Raw genomic sequence first — 20135 nt, 5'->3', positions numbered from 1 at the left:
TTATATTGTAATCCATTAGATGTAGTTGTTACTTCAGATAAGTAAATACAAAAAAAAAAGGAGAATAGTGTGATAGCATTAGCATTATGATTACCTGCAAGCAACAGCCATGGCCACCCATCTCTATGCTTTTCTCGGCACTCTTCCCTGGTTTGCAGTGGTGGAAGAAGTGCAGATATTTTACTTAAGTAAAAGTAGCAATACCACAATATAAAAATACTCTTTTACAAGTAAAAGGCCTGTGTTCAAAATGTTACTTGAATAAAAGTACAAAAGCATTGGCATCAAAACATACTTAAAGTACCAAAAGTAAAAGTACTAAAATGTTTGAATATGGCAGATATACAAGCTCACAACGCGTTGCATTGCAACGCGTAGTGAACTTGTAGATCTGCTATTTTCAAATAGCCTAGGTATAAAATATGACTAAAGATGGTTAATGCATGTTTTATAATAGGATAATATATTTCTGCAAAGTAACTAAAGTTTTCAAATAAATATAGTGGAGTAAAAGTACAACATTTGGATCTGAGATGTAGTAGAGCAGGAGTAAAAGTATTGGAAACTGGAAATACTCTAGTAAAGTAAAAATACCTCAACATTGTACTTAAGTACAGCACAAGTAAATGCATTTAGTTACTTTCCACCACTTTTGCATATGTGCTGACACATTCATTTGCATGCACTCACACACACTTGTGAGCAATCCTAAGTCATTTCTCTCTCCATGGGAGAGAAGATGGTGTCATTATCTTCTCAACTGTTTCTCTCTGTCTAGGCCTACTCAAAGAACTGGAACAATTGTTGAATAATAACCTTCAATGGTGTGAGTAATAGGCTCAGCAAAGTGAGACAAAGCAATATCTGAGCAGAGAGACCTTACCACGGCTGTTATCAAAACAGCACCCTGAAATATTCACAATTCACATTGGCCCACTGTATACTACCTCAGCCGACTCGAGAACCATGCAAGTCAGGAACAATGCCCCTTGGGAATGCATACGCCCAGTGGTGTAAAGTAGTTAAGTACATTTACTCAAGTACTGTACATGAGTACAATTTTGAGGTTTACTTTTACTTTACTGGAGTATTTCCAAATGTCTATACTACTACACCACTACATCTCAGAGGCAAATATATATACTTTTATTCCACTACAATTATTTGACAACTTTAGTTACTAGTTACTTTGCAGATATAATATTAAAAAAATTAATAATAATAGATTATTACATTATAAAACATACATTTAACCCTATTTTATACCTATACCTATCTACAAGCTCACAACGCGTCGCACTGTGTCCAGGCTAGTCTATGACGTCCTATTGATGACATCAGGGTACTCCGCATATGGGGAATTGCGGGTTCTTTATTTTTTTTTGCCAGGTGAAAACGAGCCATATTCAACTGCCGATAACAACTGAACGGACGATCGCGGTTAAAATGTTTTTGTCAAAATAAGGTTAATTAATTCCTAAGCACCACTCTGCAGAGTGGTGTACAGCAGCATGCCATGTTGAAGTGTTGGTATGTAAAGCACTGTGTCAGCGAGTGGCGACCATATGGTCCCTCTAGACATGCCAGACATCTGGCAGGACAGCGGACACACACACACACACACACACACACACACGCACACGCACACGCACACGCACACGCACACACACACGTACAAAGCATTAGAGACATTAACGCACAACATGCCCAAAAATGTCATCAGACATAAAGGCGGATGGCAAATGCTGTGAGGATGTTTGCAGTGTTTGAAATAAATCCTGACGTGCACAACGTGCACAGCATGTAAAAGTTGAAAGACACGTGCAAGGAATGAGTTTATATAACTCCACCCTGTACATTGTCCTTCACTTCAACACAAAGAGACGTTGCATCGCGATGCATTGTCAGCTTGTAGATCGGCTATTTTCAAATGGTCGAAATGTATATAGGGCTGAAGTGGTTCATGTATGTTTTGTAATAATAATCGAAATCTACAAAGTCACTTTAACTCAAGTTTTCAAATACTTGTAGTGGAGTAAAAGTACAAAATTTGACTCTGAGATGTAGTGGAGTAGAAGTGAAAGTATTGGAAATTGGAAATACTCCACAAATACCTACAAATTGTACTGCCAATGATGCCTTTTGACAGCTGTTTTTACTAAGCCCACACCGCCAATGACGTCTTTTGACTTCTCTTAACACATTCCATGCCAGAGTTTAATCTCATAATGTACTCACCAGTGCCAGCGTTTTATTGTTGTTTTTTAGTTTTTTTCATGTCGCCACAGACCTCGCTAAATAAGTTAAAAGTGCGCGTTCATTTGGTTCTAAACACACAGCGGATCTGTGAGAAACGGCCAGCGAAAATAGTTTCCAAATGCGAGCCGCCATCTTGAAGATACAGTGGATCAACGCTAAACAGTGATCAGCGAGGAGAAAAACAACAACCGAGAAAATCGGTCTGGGAATTCCTGTCTGGGAACCGAGAGGATCCCAGACAGGAAGTAGCCTGGTAAACCCTCCCTCCGGAAATCTCAATTCCATTTCATTTCAGGAGTGAGTCTGGCATGAACCGCCTCTCTGCAATATTGGCTGTGTATGCCAAACGGACGCGCCTATCAGCGTCGTCGCTCATTGTTCTGTGATTGACAGCTTACGTTGGCCAATCAGGTGGCGAGTTCGAGTGAGCCCAAAACACGAACGGCAGCCATCTTTTTCATGTGCGGCCAATTCTCCGCTATTTTTTTACTTCAAAAAGCTCTCTAACTTCTATTTTGAGGCACGGAATTTACTTATAAGATATCGTTTGGATAGAATTTAGTTGTTTAACTTCATATATGTGGTCAATTAATCATGACAAAGCCTATTTAAAAAATAATAATTAGAGAACCGGTAGGGGCGGGCAGTGACACCATTGTACCCGAAAAAGGCAACCCATTTTGGGTATGGCTGTCTCAAAAGTCCCGTCGCGTCACATTAAGACTGGTGAACTGCTGATTGGCTGAAGGGGAAAAATTATCATTGGCTGAAGGGGTTGTCAGTCAACGGTATTACTCCCGCCCAACTCCAGCACAGCCAATATTGCAGACAGGCGGATCAGGCCAGACTCACTCCTGAAATGAAATGGAATTGAGATTTCCGGAGGGAGGGTTTACCAGGCTAGACAGGAAGCGGATACGATCGAAAAAAACGGAACCCGAATAATTCTGTTTCCGACCGGAAACCGGAAACGGAAATGGATCAAAAAAATTCGGAAAGTGCACCTGGGGCAATTTCAATGGGAATCGGTGGTTCGCGTAGATCTACGCGACTGGCACGCTGCGGCTTTAAATAGGTTCGCGTAGATCTACGCGACTGGCATTCAATGTGTTAAAAAAAAATATATATATATTTTTTTCTGTTTTTCTCAAAGGAACTAGGAGATAACGCTATTCAAAAAGTTTCTGCTCCATTCACTTCAATGTTTGAGTGAAAGATGCCAACAACACACGTCAACAAGGTCACAATGACCTCGTTGACATTTGTGAAACCATACCTGAATCACCTCAGTGATTAGCAACCATCAGGGGATCAATCATACTCGAGAAAAATATTCTGTGACTACTTGAAAAGGTCAAATAATAGCAAAATCCTGGCACAGGGATCAACAAGCTTGAAATAAGTCTGGCACTGAATGAGTTAAGTACAATACTTGAGTACATGTGCTTAGTTACTTTCCACCACTGGTTTTTAACAGCCAGGAGGAACCAGGCTGTCAATCTGCTTTTGACAGGTCTGGATCATAGACCGTGCCTGTGGGGGGTGTGGGGGGAGGGCTGTTAGTGACAGACAGAGTGGGGGTTGAAGGGAGGGGGAGAAGATATATTATGTTCCTCCTATATCAGAGATAAGACACCAGAGGCCATTTCTCCACCAAGGATGGATTGGCTGTGGAGCTGTTCCCCAACGAGACACATTTCACCTGCAACCTCCATAGACCTGCATGTGGGATGAAGCCATTTAAATGCATGAGGGCACCTCCTCCACCTCGCATATAGAAGATTAAAAGGAGAGGTCTGGAACCTTTTCTTTTACTGTGTAAATAAATAAACAGTGGTGGAAAAAGTCACATTCACAATTCACAATGGCAATTCAATTGCAATTCACAATGCGTCGCAACACAATTGCGTTGTGAGATCGGCTTGTAGATCAGCTATTTTCAAAAGATTTTTTAGATATTTTATACATTTGAAAACTTGTGCAACTGGACATTCTACATAATGTACTTTCTACTTTTGGTACTTTAAGTACATTTTGTACTTTTACTCAAGCTCATTTTGAATTCCGGCCATGTACAAATGTGACATGTCATACAACAAAACAAACACAAATACAAACAGTACAAAACATCAAGACAGCGGCGTAACAACGCAACAGTGGGCCCCGACGCGGGGTGGTCACCGTGGGCCCTCAACGTACAGTATTACAGTACGTAGTAGTACATAAGTATTGGTATCAAAATGTACTTAAAGTACCAAAAGTAACAGTACTGACATGTTTGAAAATAGCCAATCTACAAGCTCCCAACTATTTCAATTAGCCTAGGTATAAAATAGGGCTAAAGTGGTTAATGTATGTTTTATAATGTAATAATTTATATCTGCAAAGTAACTAGTAACTAAGGTTTCCAGACAATTGTAGTGGAGTAAAAGTACAATATTTGCCTCTGAGATGTAGTGGAGTAGAAGCACAACTATTGGAAATTGGAAATACTCAAGTAAAGTACAAATACCTCAACAATTTTACTTAAGTACAGTACCTGAGTACATGTACTTAGTTACTTTCCACCACTGATTTCCCAGTTGATGAGCATTTTTTATGAAGTATGCAATGACCTTCATAACCCTGATGCAGAGATACTATGAGTGCATACAGAGTAGTATATGATGTAATGCAACATCCTAGCTGTCGGTACACTCTGTTCAAAAGCCACTTGTCATTGACTTAGCGCCCTGCAGGCCAGACTGATGCTCTCTGGAATGTTTTCAGAAAGATTAGCAAGGATCAGCAGCTATCAGGACTGAGACGACGGGGCTGCGGGATAATAGAGGAACGCTGGCACAGGCGGATCGATAACTGTTGAGCGATCCAGGTAAGAGTAGAATTATCAGTCCACATATGAACACATGATCTCTCTGTATACTGTATCTTTCTCTCTCTGGGTCTGTTGCCCCTAAAGTCAAAATGTTCATCAATACTGCAATGTAGCAGTATCAATACTGCAATGTAGAAGTAGAAGTAGTAAAAGTCTGGAATTCAAAATTTACTTGAGTAAAAGTACAAACGTATTGGTATCAAAATGTACTTAAAGTACCAAAAGTAAAAGTATAATGTTTGAAAATAACCGATCTACAAGCTCATAACGCGTCGAGTGGTTAATGTATGTTTTATAATGTAATAATTTATATTTGCAAAGTAACTAGTAACTATTGTGTCCAGCCTACAATGCATACATGAGGTTTTCAGACCCTTTTCCACTTTTTGTTGTGGATTGAATTCATTTGTTTTCTTCATCAATCCACATAGTACAATGTTCCACAATGGCAACGCAAAAGTTTTCTTAAGTGTTTTGCAAATGTGTTGGCTGTGCGCCAGATGTGGAGAGCACTATAGAAATATTAAATACCATCGACCCCTCGGTGGTCATATACTGTATGTATGTAAATGTACATATACCACCGTGATTTCCAATGACACCAGCCTGCTTTCTTTCTCCCTTTTTTATTTATCCCCTCTTTTCTTTTTTTCACCATGCTGATTGCAGCGCTGGGTCAGGTGATTCAAATCAGTATTGATCTATTGTCACAGGTTTTGAATTAATGTCAGCAATTTCTGAAAGTATATGCTTGCCATTATAGTTAATGCAAGCTCCCAGGCAAGGGTAAATGTCCATTCACATTAAGGCATTATAAAGTGTTCCTCATATTTGCAGTGGTGGAAAAAGTACTCAAATGTTTTACTTAAGTAAAAGTATTAATACTGCAATTTAGAAGTACTCTGTTACAAGTAAAAGTCCGGAATTACAAATTTACTTGAGTAAAAGTACAAAAGTATCGGTATCAAAATATATTTAAAGTACAAAAGTAAAAGTACTCGAATGTCCCATTTCAAGTTTTCAAAATGTTTAAAAATCTTTTGAAAATAGCAGATCTACAAGCTCACAACGCGTCACAAAGCGACGCGTTGTGAGCTTGTAGATCGGCTATTTTCAAATAGCCAAAATGTATATACAGTAGGGCTGAAGTGGTTAATGTATGTTTTGTAATAATAATCAGAATCTACAAAGTAATTAGTAACTTAAGTTTTCAAATAATTGTAGTGGAGTATTTTGCCTCTGAAATGTAGTGGAGTAGAAGTAAAAGTATTGAAAATTGGAAATAGTCAAGTAAAGTAAAAAATCCTCAAAATTGTACAGTACTTGAGTACATGAGTACATTACTTAGTTACTTTACACCACTGGTGTTACTCATATTTGTTAGGTTGATATTTCAATCGTGGTTTTACTTGAGTTTCTGCATTACAAACGAACAGACGAACAGACTCTATAAACCTTTCCCGGACGCAGTGCCAGAATTAATCTGGAGGGAATGATAAAACAAGTGTATGAGAGCTCTAAGGGCTATACATAGTTCTACAGTCTGTATACAACACAATAACTTCTGTTCTAGCAGGTGGTGATAAGACCCAACCAGATTTAACGTGACTAGTCTACACAGTAAAATACCAGCTCATCTACACACTAAGTTGGGCATTGCCAAATTTAATACAAATAAAACAATATATTTTGCCCTGAAAAATGAGTGTGTCATTGCAACAGTGTTCTACAAAACAACTAATGTATCAACCTCAATGAAGCTTGCCATTCCATTGTTGCATCTACAGTACATTATAACTGTTTACATCTAGAGCTCAATCTGTAGTGTTTATAATGGCTTAAAGGTGCTGTAAGTGATCTTGTTCTTTATATATAAACTAGTCCATACCCGGTGATGTTAGGTGCACATGGTAATGGTCAATGGCTGTGTGCAAATTCAGATCAATTGCTCCAGCCACTGAGGAGAACCTCACAGGTTATCAAATTATAGGAGGATAGCTCTATATCCCCATAATGTTCAATATCATGTCTACCCTTCTCTGTAGTAAACAGAAATTACATTTTCAGGTCACGATACCAATTTCACCCAATCAGGAGACATTGGGTATTCACAAATAACTCAGCTACCTTAGTACACAATGCATGGCAATGTGATGCATATGAGCTTGTAGATCAGCTATATTCGAAAGAGTCTTGATACATAAAAAGACCAGGAACGCATCTGTGTAACCACTTTAACCATTATTTTATACTTTGGCTATTAAAAAATAGCAGATATACAAGCTCATATGAGCTTGTAGATCTGCTATTTTTGAAGAATCGTGAACATTTGTGCAAATCTTTGTGCAAAAGCTGGAACGACATATTTTGAGATAGGGTCCGCGGCCAAATACATATAATTTTGGGGGTCCTTGACATGAAACAGTGTGACCACTGAGTAATAGCAACAAGTTTAAAAAAAAATAATGTTAGGATTTAGAAGACATTTGTAGAATCCCCAGATGCAAAGATTTGAGTTACAAATGTTCATGATTTTTCAAAAATAGCAGATCTACAATCTCATAGTGTGGCACTCTGTGCCGCGCTATGAGCTTGTTTTTTTGAATAGCCAAAGTGTAAAATAATGCTTTTTATAGCGCAAATTTAAAAATGACACATAGATGTGTGCCCGGTTTAAATGGGTTAAGTAATTGTATGTAACAGTGTGTCAGTAGCTCTGTGTGCTGTGTTGCTATCCTGGGTATGTTATCCTGTCTGTGTAAAGAAGGTTTCATGGTGCTGGGAACACAGCACACATCCCACAGTTCCCACAACACTAAAACACTACATTAAATGTATACCACAGTCCTGTAAATAAAGTAAATAAAGTGATGCATGGTGCAATATCCCTATTCAGATGGGACTCCCAGGTTGAATTATCTGGGCTTTCACGAGGGCTGTTTCTGGCTCCAAATCCAGGTACACCATGTTCTGTTCTGTTGGTACTGGAAAAGATTGTTTATTCTTCCATTTGAGGTATTGCTGATCACGTGTAGAACAGTGGTGGAAAAAGTACTCAAATGTGTTACTTAAGTAAAAGTATCCATACTGCAATGTAGAAGTATTCTGTTACAAGTAAAGTCTGGAATTCAAAATTTACTTGAGTAAAAATACAAAATTATTGGTAAAAGTACAATTTTTTTTGAAAATAGCAGATCTACAAGATCTTGTAGATCGGCTATTTTCAAATAGCCCAGGTATAAAATAGGGCTAATGTGATTAATGTATGTTTTATATGTAATAATGTATCTCTGCAAAGTAACTAGTAACTAAAGTTTCCAAATAATTGTAGTGGAGTAAAAGTGAAATATTTGCCCGTTCAGATGTAGTGGAGTAGAAGCAAAAGTATAGACAATTGGAAACACTCCAGTTAAGTACAAATACCTACAAAAATTACTTAAGTACAGTACTTGAGTAAATGTACTTCGTTACTTTACACCACTGGTGTAGAACAGTGCAGTGTCATGTGAAGGGGGCTTAAATGCTACAGTATAAGTAAAGTGCATTTTCTGACATGACTGAAAGAATAGATGTATGCATTTTATATCCACACCATTTATGAATTTTATACTATTCACTTCGCATAATTTTTTTTGAGAAATCAGCAATTCAGACTTGCACAGGGAGAGATTTTTCCATGAAAAAACAAACAAACAAACAAACAAACAAACATCTATTTGAAGTACCTAATGACACATGTATGTCAATAACAAATCCGTATGAATTTGAACTACTTGTCCCCCTGTCTTTTTACACATCCTACAGGCCACAGTGACATTTATTGAATCATTTTGTTAATTAGTCTAATTTGAAGTTAATATGAAGTCCATTTGGTTCCATTTTTACCCTCTCAGAGTTAAATGAACACTGATGATTTTACAGTGTAAATTTGGGGTCCCATAGATTAGAATATTTTAGCAGATGGGGGTCCTTATTCAATCCAATCAATCCACTTTATTTATTCATAAAGCATATTTAAAACAACAGCGTTGAACGAAAGTGCTGTACACTCAGTAAGAAAAACAACATACTAAAATACTAAGAGCAAAACAAAACACAACTAGAAAAAGTGCTCCTCGGAGCACAGGTCTCCGCCAGGTCAGGTAAGTTATTGTGGCCTCCTGGTGGCGCTATAATAGGCCAATGTGAAAAGCATTTCTGCCTCGGCCTAGTGGGAATGTGCGTGCGTTCATGATTTGAGGCATTTTGCAAATGAGTTTTGCTAAATTAGACCTGCTGGTGGCGCTATAACAGGGCAATGTGAAAAGGGTGGCATTTCTTCCTCGGCCTAGTGGGAATGTGCACGCAAATTTTCACGGAAATCGCACGTTACGTTCATGATTTGAGACATTTTGTTCCAAACGGACCAATCCTGCAAACTTTGGAAGCCAACCTTAGCCAATCAGGATGGAATATGAAATATTGGACAGATCCGTCTTGATCACATGACTATAGAGATACTGTGTACCGATTTGTGTGATGTTTGGATACAATCTGTAGGAGTAATATCCAAAAATGGGTTTTGCACAAATCGGCCTCCTGGTGGCGCTATAACAGGCCCATGTGAAAGGTTTTGGGCAGAGGTTCTGAATTGGCATCCAGGGAGTGTGTGTGCACTGTTTCGCAGTGACCGGGCCAACGGTGCCGGAGATTAGCTGCTCGCAGACAGATGGACACACGGACACACGGACACACGTACGTACGGACGGACAGGGGGTAAAACATACTCTCTCGCCATGCCTTTCGGCCTGGCGGAGACAATAAACAGGGGGAAGAAAACTCATAGAGGGTGCAACATATAGACACATAGCCTAGGAAACAGCAACTCTCAGTCTCTCAGTGAATCATCAAAAGCCAAGGAGTTCAAGTGAGTTTTCAAACGTGATTTAAACACAGGCAGGGTTTGAGATGCTTTAGCATGGTGTGGAAGATCATTCCACAGTTTGGGCGCTACAGTGGAAAATTATCTATCCCCCTGGGTCTTCAGCCTTGTTGTTGGGACCTTAAGAAGTGACTGGTCAGTAGACCTCAAGACCCTTGTAGAGTCATTGGGAGGTATAAGCTCTGATATGTACATTGGTGCCAACCCATTTAAAGACTTAAAGGAGTAGTTCACCCAAAAAATTACTTATTTTCTATCAATTGCAAACCCCATGGAGTCTTGAATTCATCGATTTATTTTTGTTTTTGTCGCATTCCTGAGCCAATAATTTGATTACCAGTGGAAAGATGCTGATGTATCCGGTAGGAGACACAAAGTAGACTCATTGTGTCTCCTACTGGAAATACACCCGGTCATCAAATTATTGGTTTAGGAATGCGACAAAAAAAAAAAAAAAATCCATTCATTCAATGCTTCATGGGGTAAGTAATTAATAGAAAATACGTAATCTTTTGGGTGAACTAATCCTTTAAAGACAAACATTAAAGGGTTAGTTCAGATTTTTTGAGTATTTTCTGTAGGAAATACTTACCATTAATGTAGTGGTTGCAAAGGTATTAATTGATTGCCCGAGTCCCATGGTCAGAGTTATGGTCCGGTTCTGATAAATATGAAGTAGTTCCGGTAGATTAGTAGATTTGGTGGGGGCCACTCATTAAAAATAAATTAATTAAAAAAACTAGCGTCATTTGTATTGTTGACCTATTTCTACCATATAGAGCAGGTTTCGTTCAATTTTGACCCCTCTGTCACATGGTACTAATGTTTGTGTCCAGAATCACTGCGCCGCGGCAGCCTACACGCACAAACGCACAAAATATATGACACAAAAAATAGTACCATGTGACAGAGGGGTCGAAATTGAACGAAACCTGCTCTATATGGTAGAAATAGGTCAACAATACAAATGACGCTAGTTTTTTTAATTAATTTATTTTTAATGAGCAGCCACACCAAATCTACTAATCTACCAGAACTACTTCATATTTATCAGAACCGGACCATAACTCTGACCACGGGACTCGGGCAATCAATTAATACCTTTGCAACCACTACATTAATGCTAAGTATTTCCTACAGAAAATACTCAAAAAATCTGAACTAACCCTTTAAGATCTTTAACTGAATCCTGTAACAAACAGGGAGCCATAGGAGGGAGGCAAGAATCGGGGAGATGTGATCATACTTCCGTGCCCCTGTCAAGAGGCGAGCGGCAACATTTTGGACTAACACACTGCAAGATGGGAGGGTGACACAGGCTCGAACTCATTGAAAACAGCAGAGCAGGTGACAGGTATGGAAGGATCAAAAGAGGGCATTGAAATCTGCGCTCAAAAGAGACAATCTTGTCAACAAAGAAGTGTAGAAATTGTCCACACACTTGGATTGTTACAAGAATAGAGTTAATTGTCAAAAAGTGAAAAATGTTGAGAATCAGTGATTACCTTGTACAATAAGGTAGACCTGTGAGGTCTTAGGATGCAGTTTGGTCTGTATGGTACATGTGTAAGACCCCTCGTCATATACATTCACCTATAGAAATACAGAGAGGAGAGAAATATATCAGATCACCTTAAAGGAGCACTTGACTCATTTTCAACCTTATCTTTAAGTAATTGGTCCTCACTAATGATCATTTAGCTCTACAACAGCAAAGGCACAGAAAGCGTATGACACAGTGAAGACACAAACGTCTAAAGATGCAGCACCAACTGTACATTGTTCTCTTTAATGTGATACGGCACTACGGTACCTTCTGTATGTACATTGTTCTCTATGAGGTCATACAGCACTACGGTACCTTCTGTATGTACATTGTTCTCTATGAGGTCAAACTGCACCACTGGTACCTTCTGTATGTACATTGTTCTCTATAATGTGATACTGTAGTACTGTACCTTCTGTATGCGCAGACTGTACTCCAGCTGTCCTTTAGTCACCAGGTCTACTCTGGGGTCCAGGGACCACTTGTCCTGACCAGTGAAGATGATGTTGGATCGATTGAGCCAGGCCACCTTGGACACTTTGTCATCCACATAACACCTGTGGACACAGAGAGCAAGAACACAGAGGTGAAGACTACTAATGAGAATGAGCAACACTTTGATTCTTGTCATCAGAGGACGAGAAAGGCGTTAAAAAGGGAAAGTCACTTTAATATTCTCCTTAGGAGTGGAGTGAAACGGGGGAAATAACGTGATCGTAAAGAGTATGCAGACAGCGTGAAACACTGGGTTTACGGTAAGTCAAGTTTTTTTTGCATAAACAACTGGCAAAGATAGTCACACAGTCACACAGTCACACAGTCAAAGCAATTTACACAGTGTTACCTCTGGAAGCACTTGACCTGCATAGATAATTTACTTTGTCGTAATAGGGGAGGGCCGATCTACAAGCTCACAACACTTCCGCTAATTTTGAAAACTTTTGAAAGGAAAGTGAAAGTGCACCGCATAGCCAATAACCTAGCTCTGGTCTCTGGTCCACAGTGTTAGAAGGAGTTCTCCTTAACGCTATGGTACTTTCGATCCTTTCCCCTCACACCCGCGGTAGCGCTGGCTGTGCAGCCTCTCATCTGTAATAAAAAAAAATATATACACTTTTGCTAGTCACCAAAACAAAGACGGTTTTATGGAGTTGAAAGCCTACTCTACTTAGTGGGAACACTCTAAAACACACTTTTTGGCCAAAAAATAAAACATTTCACCGGAAGGAAAACTCCACAGTGCCCTCTACAGATCTGGTCAATGGAATGTTTCTATTGACCAGATTCTTCCTTCCGCTGAAATATTTTCTTTTCTGGCCAAAAAGTGTGTTTTAGACATGAGGTGAGGGGCTCAGATTGTTCCCACTAAGTAGAGTAGGTTTTCAAATCACAGGCTGCACAACCTGTGATGCGCATACGCAAAGGCTCAAAAGTCCCATAGCGTTAAGGAGAAGTCCTTCTAACGCTATGGACCAGAGCTACCAATAAACCCAGAGCACATGTTCCTGATACCACCATCAACTCATCTGCCACGATTGTTCCAATCCTGATTCAAAGGATTGGAACAATCTTTCCCATCTCCTCTCAGCCACATCTGGCCACATGTGGCGAGCTGAGCACCAGGCTTCCCTCCTAACCAGAGGTGTTGAGGTGGGTCAGACCCTGGGAAAGGAGACGGAAACAACGTTGTCAAGTTGTGAACGTGACACCACATCCAGCTCCCACGGGCTGCAGGTCAGAGGGACAACCCCACTACGTTTGTGGATGATCTAGGATCAGCCCGGGTCGAAAAGCCTGCTTGGGTAATCTATTCTCTCTCAGCACATTCCAAAACACTGCAACACTTCCAAGGCTGAGGAGGGTGTGAATTTGCATGTGAGGCGCATCCGCTGTCGTCTCACATTACGCCTCATATCCATTCCCATTGATTCCCGCGTCTTCTCGCATTCACATTTATTCATTCATCAGGTGCAGAGCCCCCATCTCTCCTTGGCGAGGTGCAGTGGTGGAAAAAGTACTCAAATATTTTACTTAAGTAAAAGTATAAATACTGCAATGTAGAAGTACTCTGTTACAAGTAAAAGTCCGGAATTCTAAATTTACTTGAGTAAAAGTACAAAAGTATTGGTATCAAAATGTACCAAAGTACCAAAAGTAAAAATACGAAATGTTTGAAATTAGCAGATCTACAAGCTCACAACGCGTCGCAATGCGACGCGTGTGAGCTTGTAGATATGCTATAATAGCTATGCTATTCCTCGCTATAAATAGCCTGGGTATAAAATAGGGCTAAGGTGGTTAATGTATGTTTTATAATGTAATAATTTATATCTGCAAAGTAACTAGTAACTAGGGGTTACGTAGGTAACCCCAGTTTTCTTAGTTTCGTAGTAAGAAACTTACTTATGGGATATCATCGCCCTCTGGCGATTGCACAGAGCACAACACATGAGCTCCCGGAAGCAATCTTCGATTGGACAGGGTTCTGTGACGCAAACCGGAAACCGGTTGGGTTATGAAGCCCCCAGCGTCACCAGGTTCGTCCTCTGATACCCTTCACTCTGCACGCTAGTCGAAGCGCACAGAAGGGGTTTCCGGTAAGTTTCTTACTACGAAACTAAGAAAACTGGGGTTACCTACGTAACCCCTAGTTGTTCTTTTCGTTTCTACATAAGAAACTTACTTATGGGACACATAGACCCCCCTGGGGAGTCCCAGGAGCAACCCTATCCAACCTGTACGCCCCAAGGTCAAAAGGTCATGCCTCCCGGCAAGACCCCGACCCCCAGACGCATGACCCAAAAGGTCACAAGGAAGGGAAACGAGACAGGAGCCCATCAGATGAACCTGACCTCCCCCTGAAAGAGAGTCAGGCTCCTGTCCCCCCCTCCCATCCCTAGGCCTGGCCCAGCCGGCCCCAGGGAAACAGAAAGGAGACCACCGGTCAGGGGAAGAGAAACCAGCCAAAGCCAGTGCCGGTCTCCCCTGACCATAGTCCCACCCCATCTCGACCATGAACGACACCCCAGGTGCCATCACGGTCGAGCCAGGGCCACAGAGGTAAAACCCTCTGTCAACACTCCACGCCGGACGGCCAGCGGCAATAAATGTGTCCCCAAGGGACATGTATCACCGGTCCAAATAGTTGATGTGGTATACCTTCTGAGCAGAAGTCCACACCCCCCTGGCTGAGTACCCGTCGTGGACAGCTCCCCAACCTGAGAGGCTAGCGTCTGTGGTAATCACCTGACACGTGACACCACCTCGCCCATCCTGACTCCACCGGACAGGAAGGACGCCTGTGACCACGTTTGCAACGTCGTCACGCACCGGGGAGATATCACCACTTTATGAGACTTCATGGTGTGCGGTATCCTAAGCCTCCGCATCCACCTCTGAAAAGGTCTCATGTGGAATCTGCCCAGCTGGATCAGGTGTATGGCCGAGGCCATGAGACCTGCAACCTGCATGCATGTCCTGTACGCCACTCTGCGCCCCACACGGAAAGAGCGCACACATGCCAGGAAACCGGCCAACCTGTCCTGAGACAGGCGCGCCACCATCGTGGATGAGTCCAAGGAAATCCCCACGAAGGTGGTCTGCTGGGATGGGATCAGAACACTCCTCTGAGTATTGATCGTAAACCCCAGGGACGTCAGCTGCGCAATGGCTACCTTTGTGTGCCGCGCCACCTCCTCCCCGCCGCCAGCAGCCAGTCATCTATGTACGTCGCCAGGCGGAGACCCTGCCCGCGTAGCGGGGCGATAGCCGCGTCCGTGCACTTCACGAAGACCCGAGGGCTCAGTGACATGCCGAACGGGAGCACCGTGTATTCGTATATTTTGCCTTCAAAGCAAAAACGTAGGAACTTCCGGTGTGCGGGGTAGATGGGGACGTGAAAATAGGCATCTTTCAGATCTATACTCGTCCACCAATCCCCCTGACGTATCGATCGCAACAACTTGGCCGTTGTTAGCATTCGAAATTTGAAGGTCGTCAGAAACCTATTTAAACCTTTTAGGTTCAGAATAGGTCTCACGCCCCCCCCCCCACCTTTCTTTTTCACCAGGAAATATTCCGAATAGAAACCTAGCCGGCTCTGATTCGGAGATAATTCTCTGATAGCACCCTTGCTCAGCAGAGACACAACTTCCTCCCGTAGCGTCACCGCCGCCTGGCCTGACGCTCGGGAGAAAATAACCTCGTCCGTCAGGGGAGGTCTACAGGAAAATTGCAACCTATATCCTCTCGTAATGGTACGTAGTACCCAAGGATTCGGTCTGCAAGCTTCCCATTGCGCCAGGCAACGAGCCAGAGGGTTTGTGGGGCCGGAGGGGGTCAATGACGTGATCAGCTCCGAAGAGCGCTGCCTCGTTACCAAGGTAACCGGTGAAACTGCCGGCCCGGACTGGAGTAACCAGTGGGAGGGCGTCCACGGGGGGCAGCAGCGGCCTCCTCCGTCCGTGTTTCAACGGACGCGAAGAACTCACCGCTTCGGAGGACAAGCCCGTTTCCATGGGAACCGGAGTGTCGACACTGCTTTCGACGAGACAGCGGAACCCTTACGCGGCTGGACTCCCGTCCCTCTCGGGGAGAGTTGAAGGGGTAACACCGGGTTCCGTCGGTCCGTCAACTTCCGCCTCTTGACGACCGCCATCTTAGGGAGGTCAACTGGGGCGGGCCTCTTGTGCAGAGACGTTGTTGCTACACGGAACAAACCTTCCGTCCCAATCGGGGAGTTTTGACGGTGCAACACCGGGGCTGACTGAAAAACGCATTTCCGCCCTCCCTCGTCCGCCATTTTAGGGCAGTTGAGGGAGGCCGCCATTTTGTCTCTCGACCGTCCTACAGATGAATTGTGCAGCCATCTGCCGGACGGAGGAGGGAACTGCACTGTCGCAGTTGGAAATGTTTTACTCAGAGAAAGCCATTTGATTCATAGCAGAAAGAGGTACTACCTGCGATTGATTCATCATGTTCATGGCACGCACAGGAGTTGTCCCTGCAGTGTTCGGAATGCCGTCCAGGGTGCAAACCGAACACTGAGGGCTCATAGCATAACTTCAAGGACAGGGCACCCCACCGGGGTGCGATCCGCCTCTAACATTAGTATGAGAAGGAATGAGCATTTCTGGTTTCGGCAACCGGTTTATTCCACACACACAAACCACATTACACACATTTGACTGAAAGGTCAACATGGCAATTAAATTGTCTTTTTTTAGCGTCTCTTATAGTCTCTGTGTTCCCGCAGAGCCGCCCGTGGCCCTGTTCGTCGGGGCAAGAAGAGCGCCAGTGCCGGTCCCCAAGTGGGGAGCTGACCCCGCATAATACCGGCCAAGTGGCCGTGACGGGATCAGCCATAGACCGTCACTTACCCCTCCCTTTGCGACCAGCCCCGAGGTCCTTTCAGGGGGGTTTCACTGGAGGCGGGGTTTCGGAGTCCTTGCGCTTCCTCACGTCCCCCACGCCGAGGGAGCCGCAGGAACGTTCCCAGGAGTTGGTTCTGGTGGAGGACGACCTGGACGCTCCTCGCCTGCGTCCAGCGACGGCGGTGGCGAGGAGACCTGCGGTCGCCCCTCGCCTCTGCTGCTCCTCCGCCTGTGTCCTCTCGATCAGGTCTGTGCTGCTGTCGAAGAGGTTGTGGGCCTGGAGGGGAAGGGCGAGAAGTCCTGTAGACACATCCGCCCCCGCAGTTGTGGCCAGGTCCAACCACTGGGCCCTCTCCAAGTCCGCTGTGAGGGCCATGGGATCGACCTGTCCACATCAGGCTCTGGCAGGTGCAGAGGATGGCTATCTGCACCAGCCTGTCCAGCTCCGTTGCATCCTCCACCCACTCTCTGTGGACCGCTGCCGCAGGCATCCCGTCCACCAGGGGTTTGGCCACCAGCTCTTTAAGCCTGACGGCGGCCGACCCTTGCAGCAACGACACCACGTTGAGCGCCTCCGCAGCCGAGCCCGAGGCCTTGTAGAGAGCGTTTAGGGCCGCGGTGCGATCTTGCCTGGCATGCTCGGCGAAGATGGGCCGATGTCCCGGGCCGATTCCCACCGACCCTCTCCTCGCCCGCTCGATTCTCGTGGCCAGAGCAGCGTCCATGGGGGGAAGGCCTACGACCCCCAGGTCCGCCCCGGAGAGGATCTTGGTCGCGAACCCAAGCCGCTCCGGTTCCCCCCTACCTCGCCGCCGGGAGTGGTGCAGGGCTGCACGGACTCCCACCGCCTCGGGCAGGAGTTTAGATGCGACCTGCCGGGGAGCGAGGGGCGTCAGGCCCTGGAATCCTGGGTTGGGGGCCCCGACTGAAGCCCTCGCCGCCTCCATCGGCTGTTCCAGGCCGCAGCTGGATATAGCCCGTCGTAGCACCGCCGACACGGGCTCGAGAGGCTCCCTCACCAGGCTAGGAGCCATCACCCACGGTGCTGCCTCTTCTCGCGCTGGCGTAGGCACAGGAGGCCCCGGACTGGACCTCGGGGCCTCCTGTGCTCGACGTGAGGAGGGTCCGGCCTCCACCTCGTCCTGTGAAGCCTCTCCTATCCCGAAGTCCTCCCCATCCGAGCCCCCCTCAGGCGTCGGAGTGTCGCCCCAGAAGAGGACGGAGAAGGAGGGGGAGGAGGGAGGCACGCAGTCCCCGGCTGGTGGCCCGCTGGCCTCGGCTGGAGCTGCGTGGTCCGGCGTAGGCGACGAAGAAGCCTCTCCACGGACTATCCTCCTGGCTCCGCTGGATCGTGACGCATCCTGCAGTAGGCCTGACTCGAAGCCCGTGCTTCCCACCGACGCTGTGTGGCCCATGGCGAGGCCAGTGTCGGTGTTAGCACTACCGCTGGAGGCCGCCAGGCCCTGGGCCCTCCTGAGGCGGCACTCCAGCTGGTGGACCGTGAAGTCGTCACAAGGTCTGCATGCGTCTTCGTCGCCTGCGTGGTGCAGGGCGAGCCACGCATGGTTGGGCCCCAGGCACAGGATGCACAGCCGATGGCGGTCGTCCGCTGCTACTGGTAGGCCGCAGCCCGTCAGACCGCAGACTCGAGGTGCCTCCATCTTCTTTTCCTCCAGTCACCACGAGGCAGGTAAACGCAGCTAGGCTAACCCAGCCTAGCTTCCGCCTATTAGCTTAACGCGGCCTGTAGTCTAGCTAGCGGCGTTAGCTAACTTCTTAGCTCGTGGAAAGACTGAGAGGACAGGAAAAGTAACGCGGGAGCGTTTTAATCTAACAACGATAACCTGATTAGAACCTGGTGACGCTGGAGGCTTTATAACCCAACCGGTTTCCGGTTTGCGTCACAGAACCCTGTCCAATCGAAGATTGTTTCCGGGAGCTCATGTGTTGTGCTCTGTGCAATCGCCAGAGGGCGATGATATCCCATAAGTAAGTTTCTTATGTAGAAACGAAAAGAACAACTAAAGTTTTCAAATAATAGTAGTGGAGTAAAAGTATAATATTTGCCTCTGAGATGTAGTGGAGTAAAAGTTAAAGTATAGAGAATTGGAAATACTCCAGTAAAGTAAAAGTACCTCAACATTGTATTTAAGTACAGTACTTGAGTAAATGTACTTAGTTACTTTACACCACTGGCGAGGTGTGGCACAGGCTTCCACATTTATGCCACTCCAACAGCGCACGACAAGCGGGCGTAAACAAGAGGATGGTATGCTCACTCTTAGAGCAGACACAGAGATGTGGGGGGTGCAGAGACAATAGGACAGACAGACAGACAGACAGACAGACAGACAGACAGACAGACAGACAGACAGACAGACAGACAGACAGACAGACAGACAGACAGACACATGTCACCGAATGAAGACTTCAGCTGGTGCCACATCTACTGATGTCACTCCTGTGTCTCTCTCTTTCCCCTCTGTCATTCTGTCCCTCTTTCACTCACTCAATTACTCTCTCCACACGTCTGTCGAACACCCTCGTCTTTCTCACACTCCTGTTTCTTTCTCGTTGACCTCTCGTCTTTCTCTGGGTTAAATCCTCCTCTCTTCTTCACAATCAGCCCCCTGTGTGTGGAGGTAGACAGCACAGCTCAGAAAACCCTCCAGTCACAGTTATTGAGCTACATGCCGCCCCCTCACTCTCTCTCCCTCTCTCTCGCACGCACACACGCGCGCACGCACGTGCACACACACTCCACTCGCTGCAGGGTGCCGCCGACCATGCTGGCTAGTCACTACTTCCTGTTCATGGCTAACGAGCTGCCCTCCTATCACTTGTCAGAAAAGCTGTGTGTGTCTGCTGCAGAACGAGCTGTCAAGGTGTGTGTGCGTGTGTGCGCGCGCGTGTGCGCGTGTGTGTGTGTGTGTGTGTGTGTGTGTGTGTGTGTGTGTGTGTGTGGTGTGTGTGTGTGTGTGTGTGTGTGTGTGTGTGTGTGTGTGTGTGTGTGTGTGCTGAGCTGTGCTGCATGGAGCTGAATGGGAATGCAGGTGTGTCTGACTCAACGAGTTGTTTTGGTAGATAAGTCTGATTTATTGGGATGCTGAGTCATGGTTTAGGGATTCATCATTATCACAGTCTTCTGGGACATTCTGGAAA

General features: G+C 44.9%; 1 pseudogene across 1 annotated transcript in view; it reads right to left on the bottom strand.

Annotated features, from left to right (window-relative positions):
- LOC308093132 (limbic system-associated membrane protein-like) overlaps positions 1-20135 on the bottom strand; it is a 178824-nt pseudogene that overhangs the window by 53997 nt on the left and 104692 nt on the right. The window contains exons 2-3 of the transcript XR_013935036.1: positions 12014-12158; positions 11561-11648 (exon numbers count right to left, since the gene is read on the bottom strand). The product of XR_013935036.1 is annotated as a limbic system-associated membrane protein-like (transcript). The remainder of the gene's footprint in view (positions 1-11560; positions 11649-12013; positions 12159-20135) is intronic.

This window comes from Gymnoscopelus braueri, assembly GCF_963280865.1.
Source record: "Gymnoscopelus braueri genome assembly, chromosome: 1".
Classification (NCBI taxonomy): domain Eukaryota; kingdom Metazoa; phylum Chordata; class Actinopteri; order Myctophiformes; family Myctophidae; genus Gymnoscopelus; species Gymnoscopelus braueri.
The sequence above is the reverse complement of the archived record's forward strand: the minus strand, read 5'-3'. Positions and strand labels throughout refer to the sequence as shown.